General features: G+C 46.3%; 1 protein-coding gene across 7 annotated transcripts in view; it reads right to left on the bottom strand.

Moving 5' to 3' along the window:
* Positions 1 to 12,461, bottom strand: part of LOC149443916 (uncharacterized) — a 443,717-nt gene extending 431,256 nt beyond the window's left edge. For all 7 annotated transcript variants that reach the window (XR_016306587.1, XR_016306588.1, XR_016306589.1 and 4 more), the window contains exon 1: positions 12,307 to 12,461. The gene's annotated coding sequence lies outside the window, so the exon portion shown is untranslated. The remainder of the gene's footprint in view (positions 1 to 12,306) is intronic.
* Between the last annotated feature and the right edge of the window lie 2,404 nt (positions 12,462 to 14,865).

Here is a 14,865-nt window from a genome sequence, read left to right as displayed (position 1 = left end):
GCTCACTGAGGACCGAGAACAGAGCGATGGGTGGTCATGTGATGGGCGGTCATGTGATGGGCGGTGTTTGATCGCTCAGTTCTCGGGGTAGAGCCGGTCAGGGACAGATGCAGCTGGGATCCATGCTGCAGCCATCTAGGTAAGGAGGATGATTTTCTATAAACCCGCACTTCTCTAGGAATGGATGGCCAGCCTGAGCCATCAGCCAGGAGATTCCCCGGACGACAGCTTCATGTACACAATGAGGGGAGGATACAGGGATGTCATTGGCCACTGCCCATATTTGGGGAATGACTTGCACTGGGTGGGCGGAGCCAGATGAGGAGCGGAGAGACTAGTGCCCAATCATGTCCGCTTCACTTGTGACTGACGGTGCCCAGCAGTGGGCGGATCTGAAAGCCGCTGGATTGAAGAGCAGCTATGGACCCGCCCACTGCCTGTGCTGTCAATGAAAAGTGTAGCGGACCTGATGGAGAACTAGTCTCTCCCCTCCCCCATCAGGCTCCGCCCACTCCTACTATACAAATCCTCGGCCAAGCGCCTGTCAGTGTGATGGGTGCAGCGGCCGGGCAGGGAGGGCGCTGGGGGAGGACTGTCCGGTGTGGCGCTCCTTCCCCAGTGCAGACATGGACACATACATAGACCCGTCTGTGACACATACATGGACTGGGTGTAAGCACCGACACTTTCACTGCTGCGACCCGACCCAATTCTAAAGGGTGTCTATGATACCTTCAGTGTCCAACTTTCTGGATGGGGCCCCCAGGATGTTGTGGCCCCCCCTATACCTTCTGAGCACTGTACAGGGACATGAATTGGGCACCCCAGACTGATGATTCAGGGACAACCGATCGCGTTAGGGGGTCAGGAAGGATTTTTTTTTCCCCTTTGGAGACCATCTGACCAAGGGGGGGGGGTTGCCTTCCTCTGGATCATCGGAAGGTTTTGAGGTCTAAAAAAGGCATCATGTCTTCCACTGAGCTCAGGGTCCAGGATTGTACTATACACAGAGCTCAGGCTCCAGGACTGCACAATACACAGAGCTCAGGGTCCGGGACTGCACAATACACAGAGCTCAGGGTCCGGGACTGCACAATACACAGAGCTCAGGGTCCAGGATTGTACTATACACAGAGCTCAGGGTCCAGGACTGCACAATACACAGAGCTCAGGGTCCAGGACTGCACTATACACAGAGCTCAGGGTCCAGGATTGTACTATACACAGAGCTCAGGGTCCAGGATCGTACTATACACAGAGCTCAGGGTCCAGGACTGCACAATACACAGAGCTCAGGGTCCAGGACTGCACAATACACAGAGCTCAGGGTCCAGGACTGCACAATACACAGAGCTCAGGGTCCAGGACTGCACAATACACAGAGCTCAGGGTCCAGGACTGCACAATACACAGAGCTCAGGGTCCAGGACTGCACTATACACAGAACTCAGGGTCCAGGATCGTACTATACACAATAGATAAATATAAAAATAGTAATATACATATAGAGTGATATAAAAAAAAATACAAACGATAGATAGATAGATAGATAGATAGATAGATAGATAGATAGATAGATAGATAATAGATAGATAGATAGATAGATAGATAATAGATAGATAGATAGATAGATAGATAGATAGATAGATAGATAGATAGATAGATAGATAATAGATAGATAGATAATAGATAGATAGATAGATAGATAATAGATAGATAGATAATAGATAGATAGATAGATAATAGATAGATAATAGATAGATAGATAGATAATAGATAGATAATAGATAGATAGATAGATAGATAGATAGATAGATAGATAGATAGATAGATAATAGATAGATAATAGATAGATAGATAGATAGATAGATAGATAGATAGATAATAGATAGATAATAGATAATAGATAGATAATAGATAATAGATAGATAATAGATAGATAGATAGATAGATAGATAGATAGATAGATAGATAGATAATAGATAGATAATAGATAGATAGATAGATAGATAGATAGATAATAGATAGATAGATAGATAATAGATAATAGATAGATAGATAGATAGATAGATAATAGATAGATAGATAGATAATAGATAGATAGATAGATAGATAGATAGATAGATAGATAGATAGATAGATAGATAGATATTAGATAGATAGATAGATAGATAGATAATAGATAGATAGATAGATAATAGATAATAGATAGATAGATAGATAATAGATAGATAATAGATAGATAGATAGATAGATAGATAGATAATAGATAATAGATAGATAGATAGATAGATAATAGATAGATAGATAGATAGATAGATAGATAGATAATAGATAGATAGATAGATAATAGATAGATAATAGATAGATAGATAGATAATAGATAGATAGATAGATAATAGATAGATAATAGATAGATAGATAGATAATAGATAATAGATAGATAGATAGATAGATAGATAATAGATAGATAATAGATAGATAGATGGATATAGGGGCAGCACAGCGGCTAAATGGTTAGCACTTCCGCCTGGCAGTACTCGGGTCGTTGGTTCAAATCCCAACCACGGCACCACCTGCCTGGAGTTTGCATGTTCTCCCTGTGCCTGCGTGGGTTTCCTCCGGGTACTCCGGTTTCCTCCCACACTCCAAAGACATGCTGGTAGGTTAATTGGCTCCTGTCTAAATTGGCCCTAATATGTGTATGTATGAATGTGAGTTAGAGACCTTAGATTGTAGGCTCCTCGGGGGCGGGGACTGATGTGAAGGTACAATATATATGTGTAAAGTGCTGTGTAAACTGACGGCGCTATAGAAGTACCTGAAATAAATAAATAATATAGATAGATGGATAGACAGACGGACGGATGGATAGACGGATGGTGGGAGGGAGGGGTGGGTGGGAGGAGATAAAGCTAGATAACAAAGCCCCGGTGGCCTAATGGATCAGGCACTGGCCTCCTCAGCCAGGGATTGTGGGTTCGAGTCCCACCTGGGGGGATATCTTGCTTGTCTCTTATACCAGGATGAGGGGAGGATGAAGAATAGAACCATCCGGGGGGGGGGGGGAGGGGGGATCCACCTCTCTGTGCTCCATGTGTCAGTCCTAGAAGGTCCCTTTCCTGCAATCATCCGCTGGGGCAGACTCCATGGACCACTTGATCTTCTCCTGCCATCATTCTTCTATGTTTCTTCCCCAAGAAAGGCCCCTCCCTACCCCAGGTGGATGCTGCATCTGTCCCCCCGCCGGCTCTAAGACTGAGAACTGAGCGATCAAAACCTGCCAATCGCTCAGTTCTCAGTGCTCTGGGAGCAGAGAGTTGGTGACTGTCAGTACGGCTTCAGTGCCCACTGTCACGATCGTGGCATCAGATCCCAGCTCTTCTCACCAAACTCGTGACCGAAGGACTAGCCAATCTAAAACCGCGATGTCACATGCGTAACAATGCCATGCCCAGCTGCACCCTGCACAACGATTTTCCAGCTAATTGGACCACAATCGATGTACCGGCAGCCTGGGAGCGATTGTTACTGGGTCAGGTTAATTACGCAATTAACCCTTCACACTGCCACCACCTCCTTTTTGTACAGAGAAAGAGGAAACTCGGCAATATCAGCTAAAACAGCATAATGGTTGAGATAATCATCTGCATAATACGGTCACCGCAGGCCGGTTATACAGAGGGTTAAACAAACACAGTAGCGTTCTCTTTAGAGGCAGGAATTTGTAAATTGCAATAAAGCGATTTAGAAACAGTTCAACACTTTCAGAAGGAAAGATTTATTACTAAAAGGTCAAACGGGTGCAATAAAAATATTTACAGAAAAGATGTAACTAAGATATATATATATAAACATACAGAGACCAACAGCACAGCAAAGAGATATCAGAAAGAGGTGAAAGGGTGAAAGTACTTGCCAAAGTCCTGGGTTAGCAGATCCAAGTTTCAGAGCAAAGGGCACGGGTCTCCCCAGGTGGTATTGATGTTAAAATGGGAGACGTCTTCAACTTAGACTCTTAGGCCTGACAGTCTATTTTGTAGTTCCCCAGCAGGGGGTGTCTCTGACGTCAAGGACCAATACCCCGCTTAGGGCGTGGAGGTATGGGTGGATACCTCAACTAGAGCCAAAATTTCCCATAACTCATATTTTGGCCCATAACTTTCCAGCTGCACAAGTGACATTCCACCCGCGGGTAGATTATTATGCAGACACGTCTGAGGATTGATTAGATATGAATTATGAAATTAAACACTGTACGGTTCACAAGATCTACTTTTCTGTTTTCCTATGTATTCGAGACAATGCGAGTGACCTACCAAACTGTTCGCCTCCTCTTATCCAATCTGACGATATGTCCGGTGTTTATGTATTGGATTATGTAATGGATTTTGAAAAGTGTTTATCTGATTCTGTCACCTACGCTGAGTTGGGTTTATTAGGTTGGAATCTCTTTCAACTCCTGGGAAAGCTGCCTTATCTCTTCCGAGGTTGCAGGTTCTTTGGACAGGGAGGCCCCGGCTCCCCTGGGGGGCTTTATAGCTCCTATGACCCTCCTGTGACATTCCCAACTCACACACATACTGGCCAAATGTCGCTGGGCCTCTCTAAGGAGGGAGGGGGGGAGAATGAGGGAGAAATATGTTTGTCAGGATGGTTAATCCCTTTGCCAAGATGGAGGTTAAAGCCAAAATGGTTGAACCGCGTCCATCTCTGGGTATACGCTGTTACACCCACCAGTGAAGAGAAACATTATTTGCAACATTTTACGACAGAAACAAAGAAACGTTTTTTTTTTTTTAATTTGTCTTTTTTTTGTTTAGCAAAAATACCATTCCATCAGTCAGCGTCGCCCGTCAGTGTCGTCCATCAGTGCTTATCACTGCCGCCAATCAGTGCCCATCACTGCCGCCAATCAGTGGCCATCGTTGCCGCCAATCAGTGGCCATCATTGCTGCCGCCTATCAGTGGCCATCATTGCTGCCGCCTATCAGTGCCCATCATTGCTGCCGCCTATCAGTGCCTATCATTGCTGCCTATCAGTGCCCATCATTGCCGCCTATCAGTGCCCATCATTGCCGCCAATCAGTGCCCATCATTGCTGCCTATCAGTGCCCATCATTGCCGCCAATCAGTGCCCATCATTGCTGCCAATCAGAGCCCATCATTGCTGCCTATCAGTGCCCATCATTGCTGCCGCCAATCAGTGCCCATCATTGCTGCCGCCAATCAGTGCCCATCATTGCTGCCGCCTATCAGTGCCCATCATTGCTGCCGCCTATCAGTGCCCATCATTGCTGCCTATAAGTGGCCATCATTGCTGCCGATCACTGCCCATCACTGCTGCCTATCAGTGCCCATCACTGCTGCCTATCAGTGCCAATCATTGCTGCCTATCAGTGCCCATCATTGCTGCCTATCAGTGCCCATCATTGCTGCCTATCAGTGCCCATCATTGCTGCCTATCTGTGCCCATCACTGCTGCCTATCAGTGCCAATCATTGCTGCCTATCAGTGCCCATCATTGCTACCTATCAGTGCCCATCATTGCTACCTATCAGTGCCCATCATTGCTACCTATCAGTGCCCATCATTGCTACCTATCAGTGCCCATCATTGCTACCTATCAGTGCAGCATCATCAGTACCACCAAAAGAAGGCTCTGGGTGAAAACAATGCTACAAATGTCATCTGGGTAAAGTGTTGCATGACCGCGCAATTGTCATTCAAAGTGCAACAGAGCTGAAAGGTGAAAATGGTCCTGGGCACCAAGGGGATATAAGTGCCCGGTAGGCGAGGGGTTAACTAGGTCTGTAGTTTGCTCCTCCCTGCTCACTTCCCATTGGCCATACGACTCCTGGTACCGGATTACCTGGGTACCTGGTTACCCCCCCCCCTTGTACTTACCTGAGCCCCATCACGATCCAGCGCTGTGCATGAGAGCTGCAGCTCTCCTGTCTTTGTCCCTCCTCACTGGGCAGATCCATAGCAGGAGCCGCTGGCTCACACTCCTGTCAATCATCTCCAGTGACGAGGGAACGGGGGCGGGGCCGAGTCCAGCTGTTTGTCTCAATGGACACAGCAACGGGACTCGGGAGCGAGCCCGCACAAGTGCCTCCATGGGAATTGCTTCCTACTGGGGGCAACACAAGAGAGGAAGGGCCAGAAGCACCATCGGGGGACCCGAGAAGAGGAGGATCAGGGCCTCTCTGAGCAATTCTATTACAGAGCAGGTTTGTTGATTTCTCCTTTCAGCCGATGTAAATGTCAGAAGTCGCTCTCCCGGGGCTGGGGATCGCTTTTCTATCTGACATCAATACACAGAGAATACACAAAAAGTGTAAGAAGTGAAATGAAGCAAATCCAAATCAGAAGCAACCCATAGAAATAAAGTGCCCATAAAGAAGGTCCAGAAATGTGACGTCATCAGTAGTGGGTCAGACAATTCTTCCCGGCTGATTCTGCTTCTTCATAGGATCAGAACCCCCCCCCTCCCCCCCATCAGATGACGTGCCACGAACCACGCAGGCGGCGTCACCTCCGGGCTCACACAACTCTCACCTCAGAGACGTCACATTGGGCGAAGCGTCCTTCACTCTCCCCATCATCCACCATACCGGACGGGTGGGCACCTCTCATACTTCCAGAAACAGGGAGCGGTCCCTTTAAGGGGGTTGGAGGTCTGAGGTGACAACCCTTAGTGGAGGTAACAAAGGACCCCGAAGGTGTATGTACTAGCAAACGTATCTTTATTCAAAGGTAATGCAGTCACATGTAAGAGCGAATAAAACGCCATAAAACAGGATAGAAAATCTCCAGATCCAAGCTGCACTTCCATACAGAGTCAATCTCGATTCACGTTTGCCCACGGCTACGCCCTTACGTGTTACGTCACACCCATGTGACTTCATCACAGGGATGGTAGAGGGCAGATAAAGAATCCTGATATAGTGTTTAAAGAGCAATTATTGGAAGTCATTTTGCCGAAGTCTTCATTATACAACCCTATGGTGGCCACTGTCCGTTCATCTCAATGAATAGTAAAGTAACGGTGGCCATTTTTGAGTAGTACAGAGTCTTATCGTGGCCATTTTTGAGTAGTACAGGCTCCTATAGCAGCCATTTTTGAGTAGTACAGGGTCCTATGGTGACAATTTTTGAGTAGTACAGGGTCCTGTGGTGGCCATTTTTGAGTAGTACAGGGTCTTATGGCAGCCATTTTTGAGTAGTACAGGGCCCTATGGTGGCCATTTTTGAGTAGTACAGGGTCCTATGGTGGCCATTTTTGAGTAGTACAGGGTCCTGTGGTGGCCATTTTTGAGTAGTACAGGGTCCTGTGGTGGCCATTTTTGAGTAGTACAGGGTCCTGTGGTGGCCATTTTTGAGTAGTACAGGGTCTTATGGTGGCCATTTTTGAGTACTACAGGGTCCTATGGTGGCCATTTTTGAGGAGTACAGGGTCCTGTGGTGGCCATTTTTGAGTAGTACAGGGTCTTATGGTGGCCATTTTTGAGTAGTACAGGGTCTTATGGTGGCCATTTTTTAATACTACAGGGTCCTATGGTGGCAATTTTTGAGTAGTACAGGGTCATGTGGTGGCCATTTTTGAGTAGTACAGGGTCATGTGGTGGCCATTTTTGAGAAGTACAGGGTCTTATGGCAGCCATTTTTGAGTAGTACAGGGCCCTATGGTGGCCATTTTTGAGTAGTACAGGGTCCTATGGTGGCCATTTTTGAGTAGCACAGGGTCCTATGGTGGCCATTTTTGAGTAGTACAGAGTCCTATGGTGGTCATTTGCGAGTAGTACAGGGTCCTATGACAGCTATTTTTGAGTAGTACAGAGTCCTATGGTGGCCATTTTTGAGTAATACAGGGTCCCATGTCCAGCCCACGTCCATATCCCCATAAATTGAGGACCCGGAGGTATGGACGTTGGGATTCATATGGAGCCGGTTCGATTGACTGACGGATTGCTGACTTTCCCTGACTTGCTCCAGTCGCAGGATAAATCTCGGTAAAAGTTTTGTTTATGTTTTTTATTCCCTTTTATTTTATAGTAAAGTCATTTGTGTGTCTTCTTGTATTTTTTGTATTTTCTGTAACTTTTTATACTTTGTACATTTTTTATGCTCCTCCCACTTTCGGGATATTAAATCATAAAATTAATAAGTGACTTCTGTGTATTTAAGCTCGGGCTCATATCTCCGGAGAGATTAGATCGGAGAGATTGGATCGGAGGGATTGGATCGGAGGGATTGGATCGGGGGGATTGGATCGGAGGGATTGGATTGGAGGGATTGGATTGGAGGGATTAGATTGGAGAGATTGGATTGGAAGGATTAGATTGGAGAGATTAGATTGGAGGGATTGGATTGGAGGGATTAGATTGGAGAGATTAGATTGGAGGGATTAGATTGGAGAGATTGGATTGGAGGGATTAGATTGGAGGGATTAGATTGGAGGGATTAGATTGGAGAGATTAGATTGGAGGGATTGGATTGGAGGGATTAGATTGGAGAGATTAGATTGGAGGGATTAGATTGGAGAGATTGGATTGGAGGGATTAGATTGGAGAGATTGGATTGGAGAGATTAGATTGGAGGGATTGGATTGGAGGGATTAGATTGGAGGGATTAGATTGGAGAGATTGGATCGGATTATATTAAATTGTTGTATTTTAGTGCCTATATACGCTCGGTCAAGCTCATTGCCAATCTGTATGCAATTCCACTGTGTGTGGGCAGATTGCGTGCAGATTGTAAAGGTAGCAGATCTGCCAGACGGAAATCTGTGTGTGTGAGGTGTCTCAACAGACCGTTTTGCCAAGAAATTGCTGGGTGGTGGCAGGCTACCGTTTGTGGTGTGTCTGGTGCGGGGGAGGGGTGTGGACAGTGGAGGGGTGATAACACCGGGGTTCTGGCTGTAGGATAGCTGGAGGGACTCTAGAAGGGTGTGATTGCTAAACTGCTCCTCAACCCCGAATATTAAAAATGTACTTGTGAGCCAATAAGGTGTATAATAAACGTCTTCTATCGATAAGATCGCAGGCTGTGTTGCTCCCCTCATAGATGGGAGTTATCAGTGCCTACAAATGAAGGAAATATCGATGCCGCGCTCTAACACCGATCACCTGTATATGGTATAAACACTGTATTTGCATTAACCGCATGCCGCCCAGCCACTGTACATGTACGGCGGCAGGGCGGCACTGATAGGCAAAACAACGTTTTAAAACGGACCACACAGAAACAGGTAGGGGGCGCGCGTGAGGCGCGCGCCTGCCCTGCCTGTCCTGCGGGTGTCCGCAACGGGTGTCAGCCGCCGGGTCACAGCCGGTTTTTACTGGCCGTTTTTCCGCGATGAGCTGTTATCACTGACACAGAGCAGGGCTGCATTGTTTACACACAGCCTGCTCTGTGACAGTTCCCCGACAAGCTGCAGAGGGAGAGAAGAATTTTTCTCCCTTGATCAGCTCCCCCCTCCCTCCCCCGTCCAGCACACACCCCTGCCCCCTAGTAAAACACTCCCCTTACACAGTAAACTCCTAAAAATGTTAACCCCTTCCTCCCCAGTGACATTAGTACAGTTTCAGTGTTTTTTTTTCACTGACCCCAAGTCAGTTCCCCCCCAGTGTCAAAATGTCCGCCGCAGTCCCGCCATAAGTCCCTGATCGCCGCCATAATTCGCTGATCGGCGCCATTATTAGTATAAATAAAAATTAAAAATCCCAGTATCTTTCCCGCCATTTGTAAACGCTATAACTTTCACGTAAACCCATTAATTTACACGTATTGGGTTTTTTTCCAGCAAAGACATGTCGCAGAACGCATTTTGGCAGAAATTTATGACTAAATTTGATTTTTGCATTTTTTTTTACTGGACATGTTTTATAGCAAATAGTCCAAAATATTGTTTTTTTTTCCTAAAAATTGTCAGCCTTCTTTTTTATAGCGCAAAAAATAAAAACCGCACAGGTGATCAATTACCACCGAAAGAAAGCTCAATTTGTGGGAAAAAAAAGGATGTAAATTTCATTTATGCCGTATTGCATGACCGCACAATTGTCCGTTAAACTAGCGCAGCTCTGCATAGCAGAAAAATGGTGTAAATTGCAGTATCTATCCCATAGTTTGTAGACGCTATAACTTCACACAAACCAATCAATATACACTGATTGGGATTTTTTTTACCAAAAACATGGAGCAGAATACATTTTGGCCTAAATTAATAACCAACTTTGAGTTTACTATATATTTTTTATTGCTGAAAGTAAAAAATATTGTTTTTCGTCAAAATTTTTAGCCTTTTTTTGTTTATAGCGTGAAAAATAAAAAGCACACAGGTGATCAAATACCACTGAAAGAAAGCTCTATTTGTGTGAAAAAAAGGACGTAAATTTGGTTTGGGTGCAGCATTGCATGACCGCGCAATTATCAGTTGAATAAGTGCAGCGCCGAGTAGCAAAAAGAGGCGTGGTCATTAAGGGGGGTAAATCCTCAGGAGGTCAAGTGGTTAAATCTCTAATAGCTGCACCATCTCCTATGTGTAACCACACGACTGTAATGCCAATCAATACCCAAACATGTGCTGATCATAATCAATAAATGAATTAGAAAAATATATATCAAAATTGGTGATAAAAAAAAAAAATATTAAAAATCTGTGCAAAATTATTCAAATTTGTGTCCTTCGATAATTAAACAAATAATCCAATTAATAAACTGAAAAATATAGAAAATTAATAAAAGGTAAAAATTCAATAAATTTTGTGCAAAACTGCAAAACAAACTTGGCGCGGAGTTCAGCAGGGATGAAATATCTGTGTGCTCTCCGCCCAATCAGCCGGAGGGGATGCAGGTGAAGGGTGCAGATAGAGGGCTACTATGTACTCAGGAGAGATAAACACGGTTATGACCCCAAAAAGATGGAGGAACCAGTTAGAACTACAAGAAAATGGCCGCCATAACACTATATAAGGAGTTGGGTGTTGTGATTGTCATACTACATCCCCCGGACGAAGCCACGAATCCCTGTGGAGATAGGCGTTGGGGAGGGGCAGTGACGTCACCACGCTTACACGGCGAGCACTGGTAGTGTATGTGAGCGCCCCCGAGAGGCTGCTCTTCACCGCTCTAAGCGGCTATTATACAAAGTGCAGATTGTTTATAATCAATGTGATGCAGATTGAGCGCAAATATTTATATATTCAACATTAAGTCCCCTTTATTCCCTCTTACCCCAAGTTACGGCCGCACGTGCGCGCCTCGGTTAGCTAGTCGCTCTGGGCGTGACATTTGGGGGGATTTGTACCCTCCTGACGTTGGGGGGGGGGATTTGTACCCTCCTGACATTTGGGGGGATTTGTACCCTCCTGACGTTGGGGGGGATTTGTACCCTCCTGACATTTGGGGGGATTATACCGTCCTGACATTTGGGGGGATTATACCGTCCTGACATTTGGGGGGATTATACCGTCCTGACATTTGGGGGGATTTGTACCGTCCTGACATTTGGGGGGGATTTGTACCGTCCTGACATTTGGGGGGATCTGTACCGTCCTGACATTTGGGGGGATCTGTACCGTCCTGACATTTGGGGGGATCTGTACCGTCCAGACATTTGGGGGGATTTGTACCCTCCAGACATTTGGGGGGATCTGTACCGTCCTGACATTTGGGGGGATTTGTACCGTCCTGACATTTGGGGGGGATTTGTACCCTCCTGACATTTGGGGGGATTTGCGCCGTCCTGACATTTGGGGGGATTTGCGCCGTCCTGACATTTGGGGGGATTTGCGCCGTCCTGACATTTGGGGGGATTTGTACTGTCCTGACATTTGGGGGGATTTGTACCGTCCTGACATTTGGGGGGATTTGTACCGTCCAGACATTTGGGGGGATTTGTACCGTCCTGACATTTGGGGGGGATTTGTACCCTCCAGACATTTGGGGGGGATTTGTCCCAGCAACCAGGAGACAATGGTTTCTGTGCCTTAGCAACAAGGCCGGATGTTGGAGTTGTGGACTGGGAGGGTTCAGGCCAATGAATGGACATCACACAGAAAGTTAAAGTAGAACTCCAGACACATTATTTTCATTTTGGATGGAGTATCGGGGGTCTCCTCCCCTCCCCCTCCATCCAGCACTCAACACAAGTCCTCCCTTCAGTTACACCTCATCCCCCACCCGGGCCTGGTCAGCCGGAATAGATATGTTCCTCCACTCCCTCCGAACAGATATGCCCCTCCACTCGCTGGGGTAAATATGCCCCTCCCCCTCCGGATCTCTATAGTAATCTACACCGACCTGTAGGAATTCCCGGATCTCGTCACCCGGAGCTGTGATCACATGACCCGCCGGCAACGCCTCTCCTCAACTGTTTACACCGCCAGGGGTCCTTCTTCAGGTATCCTAATCACTGCCTGTCAGAAATGGAGGCTTCCTATTGGTTGGACGCCGGAAGGGTGCTCTCAGGAGAGGGAAGGAGCTGACGTCATCGGATGAGGGCGGTATGGGAGAAAGATGTATCCGGTGCCCGGAGTACAGGGAGGGGGCTGGACTGAGGGCCGGGGGGAGGAGATATACCTATATAGAACGAGAACCACACCGACCCTATATCATATCCTCCATACACCCCATAATAATCCCCCCATACACCCCATTATAATCCCCCCATACACCCCATAGTAATCCCCCCATACATCCCATAATAATCCCCCATACACCCCATAATAATCCCCCCATACACCCCATAATAATCCCCCATACACCCCATAATAATCCCCCATACACTCCATAATAATCCCCCATACACCCCATAATAATCCTCCATACATCACATAATAATCCCCCCATACACCCCATAATAATCCCCCCGTACACCCCATAATAATCCTCCCATACACTCCATAATAATCCCCCATACATCCCATAATAATCCTCCATACATCACATAATAATCCCCCATACACCCCATAATAATCCTCCATACATCACATAATAATCCCCCCATACACCCCATAATAATCCCCCATACACCCCATAATAATCCTCCCATACACTCCATAATAATCCCCCATACATCCCATAATAATCCCCCCATACATCCCATAATAATCCTCCATACACCCCATAATAATCCTCCATACACCCCATAATAATCCCCCCATACACCCCATAATAATCCTCCATACACCCCATAATAATCCTCCATACACCCCATAATAATCCCCCCATACACCCCATAATAATCCTCCATACACCCCATAATAATCCCCCCATACACTCCATAATAATCCCCCATACATCCCATAATAATCCCCCCATACATCCCATAATAATCCCATACACCCCATAATAATCACCCCATAATAATCCCCCATACACTCCATAATAATCCCCCCATACATCCCATAATAATCCTCACCACACACCCCATAATAATCCCCCCATACATCCCATAATAATCTCCCCATACACCCCATAATAATCCCCCCATACACCCCATAATAATCCTCCATACACCCCATAATAATCTCCCCATACACCCCATAATAATCCCCCATACACCCCATAATAATCTCCCCATACACCCCATAATAATCCCCCATACACCCCATAATAATCCCCCCATACACCCCATAATAATCCCATACACTCCATAATAATCCCCCCATACATCCCATAATAATCCTCCATACACCCCATAATAATCCCCTCCATACACCCCATAATAATCCCCCCGTACACCCCATAATAATCCCCTCCATACACCCCATAATAATCCCCCCGTACACCCCATAATAATCCTCCATACACCCCATAATAATCCCCTCCATACACCCCATAATAATCCCCCCGTACACCCCATAATAATCCCCCATTAAACAGAGAAAAGGGGCGGAGTTTAGAGGGTATGATTGTCGGGGTGTGCTTACACTTTGGGGCTCATTTACAATTGATGTCCCCGTGCAGTCTGTGCCCTTCTGTGTTCCAGCCTCAGGGGGCGGAGCCTTTGTCTTTTACAACGCAGACCCTCCCTAACTTTTTTTTCTTCTTTTTAATCTTTATTGAAAAGTGACAGAATGACATTTCGCTGGTTTCTATGGACGGCGGCTCCTCTGTGATGTGTAGAAGTGGGGGACCCAGGAGAGGGCTGTGCCTGCTGACCCTGAATGATGGCGCTGTACTGTAAGGAGATCATTCAGCATCCCGCCCCCATCCCCCCACCGGGAGCCAATAGAATGTCAGCTGCTGGCAAACGTCTCATCTTCCCCTCTATGGACCCCCCCATTCTGCTGCTGACTGGATCCTGAACTCTGCATTCTCCTGACCCCCCATGTGACTCATTCCAGCCCAGAGAACAAATCTTCTGATTATTACTGATAGGTGAGATCCGAAATACCGAATCCCCCGAATCCTCCACATAACGACACATTTATAATCGTCCAGAGATCGCCATCCTCCCCTTCCTGCCGTGCCATCGGTCTGACTTACGGTAATGCCGAAAATAATATGGGGCACCCAGTATATAGAAAGTGACACCCACTATAAGGAACGCAGTCCCTGGTATATAGAAAGTGACCCCAGTATATAGAAAACAGCCCCCGGTATATAGAAAGTGACCCCCAGTATATAGAAAAGAGCCCCCGGTATATAGAAAGTGACCCCCAGTATATAGAAAACAGCCCCCTGGTATATATAAAGTGATCCCCTGTAAATAGAAAACAGCCCCAGTTTATAGAAAGTGACCCCCAGTATATAGAAAAGAGCCCCCGGTATATAGAAAGTGACCCCAGTATATAGAAAACAGCCCCAGTTTATAGAAAGTGACCCCCAGTATATAGAAAAGAGCCCCCGATATAT

This window comes from Staurois parvus, unplaced genomic scaffold (genome assembly GCF_062004578.1).
Source record: "Staurois parvus isolate SC_StPar_1 unplaced genomic scaffold, SC_StPar_1.0 ptg000826l, whole genome shotgun sequence".
Lineage (NCBI taxonomy): Eukaryota > Metazoa > Chordata > Amphibia > Anura > Ranidae > Staurois > Staurois parvus.
This window is presented reverse-complemented; position numbering and strand designations above follow the sequence as displayed.